This window comes from Rutidosis leptorrhynchoides, chromosome 1 (genome assembly GCF_046630445.1).
Source record: "Rutidosis leptorrhynchoides isolate AG116_Rl617_1_P2 chromosome 1, CSIRO_AGI_Rlap_v1, whole genome shotgun sequence".
In the NCBI taxonomy this organism is placed as follows: Eukaryota; Viridiplantae; Streptophyta; class Magnoliopsida; order Asterales; family Asteraceae; genus Rutidosis; species Rutidosis leptorrhynchoides.
The window spans coordinates 544319579-544332448 of NC_092333.1; positions in this window are offsets into that span (position 1 = coordinate 544319579).

Sequence of the window (12870 nt, forward strand, 5' to 3'; positions counted from 1 at the left end):
AGACGAGAAGAATTCGATACTTTCCATCAACCAAATTTCCCTCTTGGCAAGGAACCTGAAGCCCTTATCAGCAAACCAGTTCGTAGTACCATTTTCTCTCTCTTTTTCAGAGTATCTCGTCATGATTATATACTATCTCAAATTCTAAACCTTATTCATCCGTTTGTTTCAACTGACAATCATCTCGGTGTAATAGAAGAAGTCAACGAGCTTCGCACCCGAGTTGTAGCCTTGGAAAATATGGTGCAAAACGTACCAGCTTCAGCAACATCACCAGCACCAACAGTACCATCAGTAACAGCACCCGTACCATCAAGAATCCATGCCTCAACATCTCATTCTGTACCTCGAGTATAATCATCGTTCTACGTATCGTTCTACATCAATTATCTTCGTTCTTCATGACGATTATGTAATCTCTAATGTTTTAGAGATTATATATTCTAGTTTTGACGGTAAATCAAATGAGATTAATATCATATTAACTCATTAAATCCATGATTACATCTGAAGAAAATATATATGTAACTATATTTTCATAAAGATTGTAATTAAAAATTTTTTAGTACAAACTGTTAATGGTGAAAATATTTTAATGGGTAGGAAATACCCTAGAAATATTTAGATTTCATATTAATAAGTTACACTTTACATTCTTCGAATCTGATTCAATAGTCATTTGCTATCCTACTTACAACCACAGAAGTACGAATCCGTTCATCACAGAATAACCATTTTCATTCAATTTCATATTTAGATTTTAACCTATCAGAATCCTACAAGTGGCATAATGAAGAAAATATTGAACAAAATAAAATTTGTTAGAAACAAACAAATTAACTATGAGAAATTGTGTTAAGAATCCACGCTAACAAAATCCTAGCTAACTGTTCCTAGCTAACTGTTAATTCCCTATTACATTATCGCAATTTAATTATCGCAATTTATTTATAGCAATTTATTATCGCAATTTTTATTCTCGCAATTTTATTTATCGTCATTTAATTTCTATTATTTATTTTACGCACTTTAAATATCGGAATACGTATACAAGGTTTTGACATATCATATCGATGCATCTATATATATTATTTGGAATAACCATAGACACTCTATATGCAGTAATGCGAGAGTTAGCTATACAGGGTTGAGGTTGATTCTATAATAATATTTATACTTTGAGTTGTGATCGAGTCTGAGACATGTACACGGGTCACGATACGTATTAATTAATTCAAATATTATATATTAAACTATATATGAATTATTGGACTGTTAACTGTGGACTATCGACTGTGGACTAATAACATTGGACAATTAAAATGAATTAAAATATGGATTATAACATATGAAACTAAACAATTCTTCAAGTTTGCCACTTGATTTCATCTTAAACCTCATTTGTATCTTGACGATTACGATCTGCGTTCAAACTTTTCATGATTCTTGAAAACACCTAAATCAAGAGGATGAACCAACCGCACTTCATCTATGGAAGGAAAGATTTATGCATATAGTTATGCACCTGAAAAACTCTCGAAACCTGAGTAAACGTTTAACACGTATCTGTGCTAACACCTTTGGCGTTGTTATTACCAAAAATAACTTTGCAATTCCTTTCCAAAATTAGCCAATTTTGTCACAGCTCCAGCAAATCAACATCGACCTTTTGTTCGAATAAACTCTATTATAACCTTGATATATAAGTTTACCTTTCGTCAATGTTACCGGAGAACCGCTTATATTCCACCACATTAACAGTAAACTTACCAACAACTTCGTTGATCTTTGACCTTCAGAAAAATCAGTGAAACCCTACCATGTACTCATCTACATCATGTAACAATAATTGCCATACCAACTACCAGGAATCATCAATCATCAATCTCAAATCCCGCAGCGTTTTCACTTCAACAGTTATATATATACATATAACGTATAACTTCTGGAAATGTGATCTTCAATTCTGAAATTTTGAAAAGCACCCAGTCTACGAATCAATACTCTGAATATTGAAAAAGCCGAATGAAGCAACAAAAACTGTAGATGACTTTGACAGTTAAAAGTTTGATGATAAAGAAAGATACGTTGGAAAGGCTCAAAAGAAAATTTGGTACTGAAAAACGGATTGAGCAAACCATGAAGGAGACTCTGAACAAATCACAAGGACTAAACTTGTACATAAAGAATCCTGATGATTCTGTTTCTGATAAAATCTTTAGTGAATACCTTGTTCCTTATGAAATGTCCCGTTCATATTGATTATAAACGTTCCATATTAATTGATTTCGTTGCGAGGTTTTGACCTCTATATGAGACATTTTTCAAAGACTGCATTCGTTTTTAAAACAAACCATAATCTTTATTTTATCGACAAGGTTAAAAAGATACCACCTAGATTATCCAGAAATGATAATCTAAAAATATCACACATACACCCTACCAATACATATTGGTTTACAATATTAATATGTTACAACAAAATAAATCTCGAATGCAGTTTTAAACAATATTATACAAGCATGCTGACACCAAATCTTGTCCACATATTAGCATGCAATAGCGAAAGCTCTTAATAATCACCTGATAATAAAAATGCTTTAAACGTCAAAAAAAATGTTGGTGAGTTATAGGTTTAACCTATATATTTATCAAATTGTAATAATAGACCACAAGATTTCATATTTCAATATACATCCCATACATAGAGATAAAAATCATTCATATGGTGAACACCTGGTAACCGACATTAACAAGATGTATATAAGAATATCCCCTATCATTCCGGGAAATCCATCGAACATGATAAAACAACATCGAAGTACTAAAGCATCTGCAACCATGAATGGGGTTCGTTAGGCCCAATAGATCTATCTTTAGGATTCACGTCAATTAGTAGATCGGTTTACTAATTCTTAGGTTACCCAGCAAAAAGGGGCATATTCGGCTTCGATCATTCACCCATATAATGTAGTTTCATTTACTTGTGTCTATTTCGTAAACCATTTATAAAACTGCATGTATTCTCATCCCAAAATATTAGATTTTAAAAGTGGGACTATAACTCACTTTCACAGATTTTTACTTCGTCGGGAAGTAAGACTTGGCCACTGGTTGAATCACGAACCTATAACAAATATGTACATATATATCAAAGTATGTTCAAAATATATTTACAAAATTTTTAATACATTTATGTTTTAAGTTTATTAAGTCAGCTGTCCTCGTTAGTAACCTACAACTAGTTGTCCACAATTAGATGTACAGAAATAAATCGATATATATTATCTTAAATCAATCCACGACCCAGTGTATACACATCTTAGGCTAGATCACAACTCAAAGTATATATATTTTTGGAGTTAACCTCAACCCTGTATAGCTAACTCAAATATTACTGCATATAGAGTGTCTATGGTTGTTCCAAATAATATATATACATAGGTCGATATGATATGTCAAAACATTTACATACGTGTCTATGGTATCCCAAGATTACATAATATATTCGAATACATATATAATACAATATAAGTTAGCTAGGATATGATTTGTATAGAATTGTTACAATATTTCCCGTAGCTAAAACAATCAAAAAATATCCAATCTTGTTTTACCCATAACTTCTTCGTTTTAAATCCGTTTTGAGTGAATTAAATTGCAATGGTTTCATATAGAACTCTATTTTATGAATCTAAACTGAAAAAGTATAGGTTTATAATCAGAAATATAAGTTACAAGTCGTTTTTATAAGAGGTAGTCATTTCAGTCGAAAGAACGACGTCTTGATGACCATTTTGAAAAACATACTTCCACTTTGAGTTTAACCATGATTTTTAGATATAGTTTCATGTTCATAAGAAAAATCATTTTTCCAGAAGAACAACTTTTAAATCAAAGTTTATCATAGTTTTTAATTATCAAACACAAAACAGCCCGCGGTGTTACTACGACGGCGTATATCCAGTTTTACGGTGTTTTTTTCGTGTTTTCAGGTTTTAAATCATTAAGTTAGCATATCATATAGATATAGAAAATGTGTTTAGTTGATTTTAAAAGTCAAGTTAGAAGGATTAACTTTTGTTTGCGAACAAGTTTATAATTAACTAAACTATGTTCTAGTAATTACAAGTTTAAACCTTCGAATAAGGTAGTTTTATATATATGAATCGAATGATGTTATGAACATCATTACTATCTCAAGTTTAGTCGGTAAACCTACTGGAAATGATGAAAAAATAACTTGAGCTTCAAAGGATATTTGGATGGCTTGAAAGTTCTTGAAGCAGAATCATGACACGAAAACAAGTTCAAGTAAGATTTTCACTCGAAATAAGATTGTTATAGTTATAGAAATTGAATCAAAATTTGAATATGAGTATTACCTTATATTAGAAAGATATCTTACTGTAAATAAGAAAGATTTCTTGAGGTTGGATGATCACTTTACAAGATTGGAAGTAAACTAGCAAACTTGGAAGTATTCTTGATTTTATGAAACTAGAACTTATAGAATTTATGAAGAACACTTAGAACTTGAAGATAGAACTTTAGAGATATCAATTAGATGAAAAAAATTGTAGGATGAAAGTGTTTGTAGGTGTTTTTGGTCGTTGGTATATGGATTAGATATAAAGGATGTGTAATTTTGTTTACATGTAAATAAGTCATGAATGATTACTAATGTTTTTGTAATTTTATGAGATATTTCATGCTAGTTGCCAAATGATGGTTCCCACATGTGTTAGGTGACTCACATGGGCTGCTAAGATCTGATCATTAGAGTGCATATACCAATAGTACATACATCTAAAAGCTGTGTATTGTACGAGTACGAATACGGGTGCATACGAGTAGAATTGTTGATGAAACTGAACGAGGATGTAATTGTAAGCATTTTTGTTAAGTAGAAGTATTTTGATAAGTGTCTTGAAGTCTTTCAAAAGTGTATGAATACATATTAAAACACTACATGTATATACATTTTAACTGAGTTGCTAAATCATCGTTAGTCGTTACATGTAAATGTTGTTTTGAAACCTTTAGGTTAACGATCTTGTTAAATGTTGTTAACCCATTGTTTATTATATCTAAAGAGATGTTAAATTATTACATTATCATGATATTATGATATATTAATATATCTTAGTATGATATATATACAGTTAAATGTTGTTACAACGATAATCGTTACATATATGTCTCGTTTCGAAATCATTAAGTTAGTAGTCTTATTTTTACATATGTAGTTCATTGTTAATACACTTAATGACATGTTTACTTATCATTTATCATGATTAAACATAGTGTATCAATATCTTAATATGATTCATATGTATTTAGTAAGACGTTGTTATAACGATAATCGTTATATTTATCGTTTCGAGTTTCTTAATTCAATAAACTCAATTTTATGTACATAATTCATTGTTAAAATACCTAATGGGATACTTACTTATCATAATATCATGTTAACTATATATATAATCATATATATGTCATCATATAGTTTTTACAAGTTTTAACGTTCGTGAATCACCGGTCAACTTGGGTGGTCAATTGTCTATATGAAACTCATTTCAAATAATCAAGTCTTAACAAGTTTGATTGCTTAACATGTTAGAAACATTTAATCATGCAAATATAGTTTTCAATTAATATATAATCATGGAAAAGTTCGGGTCACTACAGTACCTACCCGTTAAATAAATTTCGTCCCGAAATTTTAAGTTGTTGAAGGTGTTGACACATCTTCTGGAAATAGGTGAGGGTATTTCAGTTTCATCTGATCTTCATGCTCCCAGGTGAATTTGGGTCCTCTACGAGCATTCCATCAAACCTTAACAATTGGTATCTTGTTATGCTTAAGTCTTTTAACCTCACGATCCATTATTTCGACGGGTTCTTCAATGAATTGTAGTTTTCGTTAATTTTAATCTCGTCTAATGGAATGGTGAGATCTTCTTTAGCAAAATATTTCTTCAAATTCGAGACATGAAAAGTATTATGTACCCCGGCGAGTTGTTGCGGTAAGTCAAGTTGATAAGCTACTGGTCCGACACGATCTATAATCTTGAATGGTCCAATGTACCTTGGATTTAGTTTCCCCCGTTTACCAAATCGAACAACGCCTTTCCAAGGTGAAACCTTAAGCATGACCATCTCTTCAATCTCAAATTCTATATCTTTTCTTTTAATGTCCGCATAGCTCTTTTGTCGACTTTGGGCAGTTTTCAATCGTTGTTGAATTTGGATGATCTTCTCGGTAGTTTCTTGAATTATCTCCGGACTCGTAATCTGTCTATCCCCCACTTCATTCCAACAAATCGGAGACCTTTACTTTCTACCATAAAGTGCTTCAAACGGCGCCATCTCAATACTCGAATGGTAACTGTTGTTGTAGGAAAATTCTGCTAACGGTAGGTGTCGATCCCAACTGTTTCCGAAATCGATAACACATGCTCATAGCATGTCTTCAAGGGTCTGTATCATCCTTTCACTTTGCCCATCAGTTTGTGGATGATAAGCAGTACTCATGTCTAGACGAGTCCCCAATGCTTGTTACAATGTCTGCCAAAATCTTGAAACAAATCTGCCATCCCTATCTGAGATAATAGAGACTGGTATTCCATGTCTGGAGACAACTTCCTTCAAGTAAAATCGCGCCAACTTCTCCATTTTATCATCTTCTCTTATTGGCAGAAAGTGTGCTGACTTGGTAAGACGATCGACTATTACTCAAATTGTATCATAACCACTTGCAGTCCTTGGCAATTTAGTAATGAAATCCATGGTAATGTTTTCCCATTTCCATTCTGGGATTTCAAGTTGTTGAAGTAGACCTGATGGTTTCTGATGTTCAGCTTTGACCTTAGAACACGTCAAACATTATCCTACGTATTTAGCAATATCGGCTTTCATACCCGGCCACCAAAAGTGTTTCTTGAGATCTTTGTACATCTTCCCCGCTCCGGGATGTATTGAATATATGGTTTTATGTGCTTCCTTAAGTACCTTTTCTCTCACATCTCCAAACTTTGGTACCCAAATTCTTTCAGCCCTATACCTGGTTCCGTCTTCCCGAATATTAAGATGTTTCTTCGATCCTTTGGGTATTTCATTCTTTAACTTTCCTTCTTTTACAACTCCCTGCTGCACCTCCTTTATTTGAGTAGTAAGGTTAGTACGAATAATTATATTCATAGCATTTACTCGAATGGGTTCTCTGTTCTTTCTGCTCAAGGCGTCGGCTACCACATCTGCCTTCCCCGGGTGGTAATGAATCTCAAAGTCGTAATCATTCAAGAATTCAATCCACCTACGCTGCCTCATATTCAGTTGTTTCTGATTAAATATGTGTTGAAGACTTTTGTGGTCGGTATATATAATACTTTTGACCCCATATAAGTAGTGCCTCCAAGTCTTTAATGCAAAAACAACTGCGCCTAGTTCCAAATCATGCGTCGTATAATTCTGCTCGTGAATCTTCAATTGTCTAGACGCATAAGCAATTACCTTCGTTCGCTGCATTAATACACAACTGAGACCTTGCTTTGAGGAGTCACAATATATTACAAAATCATCATTCCCTTCAGGTAATGACAATATAGGTGCCGTAGTTAACTTTTTCTTCAATAATTGAAACGCTTTCTCTTGTTCATCCTTCCATTTAAATTTCTTTCCTTTATGCATTAATGCAATCAAGGGTTTTGCTATTTTAGAAAAATCTTGGATGAATCTCCTGTAATAACCAGCCAGTCCTAAAAATTGGCGTATATGCTTCGGAGTTTTCGGGGTTTCCCACTTTTCAACGGTTTCAATCTTTGTCGGATCCACTTGAATACCTTCTTTGTTCACTATGTGACCGAGGAATTGAACTTCTTCCAACCAAAATGCACACTTTGAAAACTTAGCGTACAGTTTTTCTTTCCTCAACAACTCTAGCACTTTTCTCAAATGTTCTTCGTGCTCTTGATCATTCTTTGAGTAAATAAGTATGTCATCGATGAAAACAATGACAAACTTGTCAAGGTATGGTCCACACACTCGGTTCATGAGGTCCATGAACACAGCTGGTGCGTTAGTCAACCCAAACGGTATAACCATAAACTCGTAATGACCGTAACGCGTCCTGAAAGCAGTCTTCGGAATATCATCCTCCTTCACCCGCATTTGATGATACCCGGAACGTAAATCGATCTTCGAATAAATTGGCGAGCCTTGTAGTTGATCAAATAAGTCGTCGATTCTCGGTAGTGGGTAATGATTCTTGATGGTAAGTTTGTTCAACTCTTGGTAGTGGATATACAACCTGAATGTACCGTCCTTCTTTTTGACAAACAAAACAGGAGCTCCCCATGGTGATGTACTTGGTCGTATAAAACCACGCTCTAAAAGTTCTTGTAACTGGCTATGGAGTTCCTTCATTTCGCTGGGTGAAAGTCTGTATGGAACACGAGCTATTGGTGCAGCTCCTGGTACGAGATCTATTTGAAATTCAACAGATCGGTGTGGAGGCAGTCCCGGTAATTCTTTCGAAAATACATCGGGAAATTCTTTTACGACGGGAACATCATTGATGTTCTTTTCTTCGGTTTGTACTTTCTCGACATGTGCTAGAATAGCATAACAACCTTTTCTTATTAGTTTTTGCACCTTTAAATTACTAATAAGATTTAGCTTCGCATTGCTCTTTTCTCCGTACACCATTAAGGGATTTCCTTTTTCTCATACAATGCGAATTGCATTTTTGTAACATACGATTTCTGTTATCTCCTTTTTCAACCAATCCATACCGATTATCACATCAAAACTCTCTAACTCTACTGGTATCAAATCAATCTTAAATGTTTCGCTAACCAAATTAATTTCTCGATTCTGGCATATATTATCTGCTGTAATTAATTTACCGTTTGCTAATTCGAGTAAAAATTTGTTATCCAAAGGCGTCAGTGGACAACTTAGTTTAGCACAAAAATCTCTACTCATATAGCTTCTCTCCGCACCCGAATCAAAGAAAACATAAGCAGATTTATTGTCAATAAGAAACGTACCCGTAACAAGCTCCGGGTCTTCCTGTGCTTCTGCCGTATTAATATTGAAAACTCTTCCGCGGCCCTACCCACTAGTATTCCCCTGTTTCAGGCAATTTCTACTAATGTGGCCGGTTTTCCACATGCAAAGCTAACTATGGCTGCATTATCAGTTCCGACATTATTTTTTCTTTTAATTCTGTTAAACTTTGGTCCGTAGGCCTCACACTTTGCCACACTATGACCATTTCTTCTACACCTAGTGCAAAATGTCATGCAGAACCCCTGGTGATTCTCTTCACACCTTTCGCATGACTATTTTTGGTTTTTGTTGCCATTGTTGCTATTAAGATTGTTGTTGGGATTGTTATTGTTGCTATTGTTGTTGTTGTTATTGTTGTTGGGACGGTTATTGTAGTTGTTGTTAGGACGTTTGTTGAAGTTGTTGTTGCGATTGATGTTGCGGTTATTGGGATAGTTATTGCGATTGTGGTTGTGATTGTTGTTGTTGTATTGGTGACTCTTGTCATTGGTTTCTTTCCACTTTCTCTTGACTTGTTTCATGTTAGCCTCTTCAGTTATCTACTCTTTAATCCTTCCTTCGATCTGGTTCACTAATTTGTGAGCCATTCGACATGCCTTTTGTATGGAGGTGGGCTCGTGTGAACTCACATCTTCTTGAATCCTTTTCGGTAACCCTTTTACAAATGCGTCGATCTTCTCTTCTTCGTCTTCAAATGTTCTGGGGCACAATAGGCACAATTCGGTGAATCTTCGTTCGTAAGTGGTGATATCGAAACCTTGCGTTCGTAATCCTCTAAGCTCTACCTTGAGCTTGTTGACCTCGTTTCTGGGACGATACTGCTCGTTCATCAATTGCTTGAATGCTGACCACGGTAGTGCGTAAGCAGCATCTTGTCCTACCTGCTCGAGATAGGTATTCCACCATGTTAGCGTCGTACCTGTGAAGGTATGCGTAGCGTACTTTACTTTATCTTCTTTAGTACATTTACTTATGGCAAACACCGATTCAACCTTCTCGGTCGACCATTTCAATCCAATTGGACCCTCGGTTCCATCAAATTCCAAAGGTTTGCAGGCAGTGAATTCTTTGTAGGAGCATCCTACACGATTTCTTGTGAAATTAGTTCCACTGCTAGATCCAGAGTCATTGTTATTTTGCATCGCAGCCTGTACTACGGCTATGTTTGCTGCACGGAAAACACGAAAGTCTTCCTCGCTCATGTTCAAATTCTGACGAGTCGCCTGTGCCATTTCCTTCAAAAATAGCCCAAAAGAATTAAGTTAATCATATAGAATTTTAAGAGTAGTCAATAGTATTTCGTAGCATAGTATGAACTTATTTATAAAAGCTTTTTCTTCGTATTAGCGCTTTATAGTTTTTAATTCGGGTTTTACCTACCCGTTAAGTTCATACTTAGTAGCTAATATACAATTCAACTACTACAATTTCATATGAAAAACTGATTATAATAATATATCACATACACATATTCTTTAAACTTACAACTTCGCTATATTACATATAACATGAAATATAGTACACTTTGATACAGGACAGTTTTGAAGATAAATCTAGTTAATACGCAAGTTGTTCAGCAAAGGAAATAAAGACACGTAATTCATAAGTCCAGAAACAAGTCATGCATTCTGGTTTTACTAAGACGACTTCCCATCCTTGGTCTTGTGGAAAATAACCGTTATGACCATTGGCTAGGCAGCATGTTGTAATGTCGTCAAACGGACGAGGGTTTCGTAATGTCCAATAGCCCCTTAATAATCTAAAAACCTTGTTTCTCACCCCCAACTACTGAATCCGTCACTTGTGGGAAGGTTTTATTTAAAAGTTTCAATCCGATGTTCTTTTTCTCACTTTGGTAATAATCGAACATCACTAACCCGTAAGCATAACATGCTTCTTTATGTTGCATGTTAGAAGCTCTTTCTAATTCACGAAATCCTATGTTGGGATATGTTGAGTCAAAATAGGTTCTTAACCCGTAGCGTAAAATTGTATTTGGGTTCCCTGCATTTAATGTTTTAAAGAAAACACGGCGTAACTTACGGTCTCCCCAATGTGATATACCCCACCTATCAAAGGAAAGCCTTTTATAAACTAAGGCATTTCTAGAAAGTCTTTCAAATGTTTGACAAGTTAATTTTGCCATAATTAATTGTGCTGATGAATTCTGACCGACTCTAGACAAGATTTTCTCAATCATATCCTCTGGTAGATCTTCTAAAATATTCGGTTGTCTACCCTTAACGTCCATTTTGTTTTTATACTGTTAAATAGACAAGGATTAGATTCGTAAAAGATAATTAACAAACAATACTAGCAATTTTTACATAGAACATAAAAGTACAAGCACACTACAATACATAAAATACACAACATGATTACAACCCTCTAATCTGAATCACTGGTTTCTTCTTCTTCGGACTTGGTTCGTTTTCATAATTTTCTAGGAATATATGGTGTTCCTCTAATACGAGTCGTCATTTTCCACAATGGTTTAGAAAAACCTGGCGGTTTAGAGGTTCCCGGGTCATTGTTACATTTTAGGAAATACGGATGTTGCCGATACATATAAAGTTCATCGGGGTTGGAATCGGGTTTCTCTATTTTTATACCTTTTCCCTTATTATTTTCTTTCGCTTTATTAAATTGGGTCGAGGTAATTTCTATAACATCATCGGAATCTGTAACAACCCAACCCGTAATCCTTACGAGAAAATTTTTTTTTATACAACACAATTACATGCCAATTAAATATGTAACCCATTTCACGAGTTCTATTTAAAACACGCAACAATTAATTGTTTACAATAGGCACGAAGGCCACGAATAAAGTTTAGTACAAGTTTGGCCCATTACAAATGATAGTTTATAAACCAAACAACGTTCCGAGCATGGTTTGGGACTAAACTACCTAAAACTAGGCCAACTTCCAAAAGCTCCAACATAACAACAAAAAGGGACACCTAGTGCCCAACGACCCCCTTGCCCTTGTCAGCGCCTGCATCTAAAAAGATAAACAATGAGAGGGGTAAGCAAAACTTAGTGAGTAGAATAAATATATACATGCATATAAGACTTACCCACACGCATCCACGATATCATATAACGTACACAATCACATAACATCTCGATAAACAAGCTAGTATCATCAAATCGTACAACTAGCAACATTAATAGCATAGTAATCATAGCATTAATTAAAATGTTAACGTTAACAACTATAACTCATGGTTAACCTAATTCTTCGCAAGGGAATGACTTCGCGAAACAAGTCATCGATGTTCATAACAACCGTTAGCTCCCAAACACGGCTATGGTATACTAACCCCCGAGGTGTTCCAAAAACGGCTATGGCATCACCCCCAAGTGTTCCCAAAAACGCCTATGGCATCACTTGATCAACATGTGAGTAAAACACGGCTATTACTCACAATCATGTACACAAACACGGCTATGTGCACAATAACACGGATAATAACTTGGGAGTAAAACACGACTATTACTCGCCACTATATGCACAAACACGGCTATGTGCATAAATATAAAACGTGGACAAAATGGCTATGTCTCATAACTATGGTCACAAAACGGCTATGTGACACCATTAATATGGCACATAAATCATATACATACATATATAGATTTTCCACTCACCTCAAGTCCCTTGTGAAAGCTAACCGAGCTTGCAACCCTTCAATGTAACGTACCTATTACATTATGCATTTATTAACATACAATCTAGTTGAATTAAATGCCAACCACTAACCCTTGAGCATTTATTGACCCGTTTGCATT